Source organism: Triticum dicoccoides, chromosome 3B (assembly GCF_002162155.2).
Source record: "Triticum dicoccoides isolate Atlit2015 ecotype Zavitan chromosome 3B, WEW_v2.0, whole genome shotgun sequence".
NCBI lineage: Eukaryota > Viridiplantae > Streptophyta > Magnoliopsida > Poales > Poaceae > Triticum > Triticum dicoccoides.
The window spans coordinates 783,586,830-783,589,579 of record NC_041385.1 but is presented as its reverse complement, the minus strand read 5'-3'; positions in this window follow the sequence as shown (position 1 = coordinate 783,589,579).

Sequence of the window (2,750 nt, the reverse complement as noted above, 5' to 3'; positions counted from 1 at the left end):
AGCAGCAACCAGCGGCTGGCAAGCCAGGTGTACGCGCCCACACCTTCAGCTCCTGCACGTGTGCCGGCCCCCGACGGCGTTGATGAGTTCTTCGCCACGACTGACAAGACCATCCCCGCCCCCCTTCCCTCTGGCGACGCCGTCGCGACCCAGCTCGATGAGATGATTGCGGCATCGACGGCCGTGCCCCTGGACTTCGAGGAGGGGGCACGCGAGAGGCGGGACAAGGCAGCGGTGGAGATGCCGAACGCATTCAGCCCCACGCTATCTGGAGCGTGCCACAACCCGGCTCTCCTCAGCTGCCAGACGCCGACGACCGTGGCCACGATTGCCGTCCAGTTGGGAGAGGTGACGCAGCAAGTTCAGCACCTGGAGATCGCGGAATCCTCGGCCGCCCCATGACGCCTCTTCTGCGACAAGCCGGCCCCCCTGCTCGGTCAGCCGCCGTCCAAGCGAAGCTCTGCTCCGCCCAAGGTCCAAGCTACGTCAGTTCCCCCGCCGCGTCAGAGCGCGCGTCAGGCGGCCCAGAACTGCAAGGTGCCGGTGGCGCAGCGTGGTTCGCTCCGCCTGGTCCAGGGGCTGGGCCTCCTTGGCCCGAAGGAGAAGATGACGAAGAAGGCTGCGGAGGCGCTCGTGCGTAGGTTCAACGAGCCCCTCTCCGACAAAGATATCGCCGTCATCGCCAAGCTCACCAGGCTGGGCAAGGATGCCCTACGCATCGCCGCTGGCCTCAACGGGCCGGAAGAAGTCGCCGAGGAGGCCATGGTCTAGTTATGTTAGGAACCTCTCTGTGTTGTAGTTGTAGTAGTAGTTTCCGACGACGGCCAGCGCTCGACTGGTCGGAGTTAGGTTTGGTTCAATCATGTAACAGTGCAAGGCTGAGGCCTGTCCGGCGTCGTCGAGGTTTGGGGCCTATTGGTGGTCGACGGCGTCCCCCGGAGAGCTGGATGGTGTACCTGTTCGTCTTTAGTAAGTGTAGTCGCCGGAGAAACCGTCTGTGTCCACATGAATGACGACCTACACTCCCCCCCCCCCGATCATGAGCTGGAATGTACGGGGCTTGAACTCGCCGGCGAAGAGAGAAGCGGTTAGAGAAGTAGTGGCTGCACACCGTACCGCCATTCTGTGCATGCAAGAGACCAAGATAGACGCGTGGTCACCAACCCTGGTCCGTGAAATTGGTGGCCAAACGCTGCAGGGCTGCGCCCACATGCCCGCCATCGGCACCCGCGGTGGCATTGCCATTTTATGGAACAGAGATCTTGTAGATGCTGTCACACACGCTGTTGGCCAATTTGCAGTCACGATCAAGGTCACCGTAGCTAGATGTCACACTTCTTTCTGGCTAACCACGGTCTACGGACCGACCGACGACGCGAGCAAGGAGGCTTTTCTCCTGGAGATTTCGAGCACGGCGCCGCCTGCGTCTGAACCTTGGATAATCTGTGGTGACTTCAATCAAATCTACGAGGCGAGAAAGAAGAATAATCCCAACCTCAATAGGAGGCTGATGGGCCGTTTCAGGGCGGCCATTGACAGAGCGGGGCTTCGTTAGCTAAAGTGCAGCAACCGCAAGTACACCTGGAGCAATGAGCGCAGCAACCCAACCCTAGTGGGCATCGATAAATTCTTCTGCAACATGCCATGGGAAACCATTTTTCCCGGGACCATGCTCATGGCTGCCTCCACCGCCTGCTCCGACCATTGCCCGCTGGTGCTGTCCGATGCGGCCGGACCCCGATGGCGCAAGTGTTTCAAGTTTGAGTCCTTCTGGCCGCGCTTCCCGCGCTTTGCGGAAACGGTGACCGCGGCCTGGGCACGACCGGTGGCTGCCTCGTGTGCGTTCACCCGCCTCCACGTCAAGCTTGCCCGTACATCCAAGGATCTACGCATTTGGAGCCAGGGTCTTCGGTGACGCAAGGGTGCAATTCCATATGGCCTGTGAGGTCATCTTGCGCCTCGAAGAGGCCCAGGAAAAGCGCCAGCTCTCTCCGGCCAAACGCGATCTGCGCAGGAGCCTCAAGCTCAGATTGCTAGGGCTGGCAGCGATTGAGAGATGCAGGAAGAGACAGGCCTCCAGGCAAACCTGGCTGCGCTCCGGCGATGCCCCAACAAAGTTCTTCATGGCAAAAATCTGCTCGCGGAAGAGAAACAACTTCATTCACTCTATGAAGGTCAATGATGCAGTAGCTACGGCACGCAACGACAAAGAAGCAGCAATTTACAACCACTTCGACAGCATCCTTGGGACTACAAAGCAGCGTTCATCTACGATTAACTGGGAACAAATTCACATGCCAACAATTCAAGGTGGTGGGTTGGACAACCCTTTTTCAGAGGAAGAGGTGTGGGCGGCGATTCAGGCATCTCCGGCAGAGAAATCCCCCAGACCGGACGGCTTCAATGGTACTTTCTTCAGATCGTGCTGGCAGATAATCAAAGAAGATGTCATGCAGGCCTTCAACCAGTTCTACAACCTGGCGGGCAACAATTTTGGCTTGCTCAACTCGGCAATCGTAGCCCTAATACCCAAGAAAGACGACGCGAACGGCATCAACGACTATCGTCCGATTAGCCTGATACACTCCATCGCCAAGTTAGTCTCCAAGGTGCTCTCGATCAGGCTAGCCCCGATCGTCCAACGCATCATTTCGCCGGCCCAGACAGCTTTTCTGAAAACAAGATGCTTACACGACAGCTTCGTCTACGTCCAAAATTGCGTTAAAGCGCTGCACCGAAAAAAGACGCCG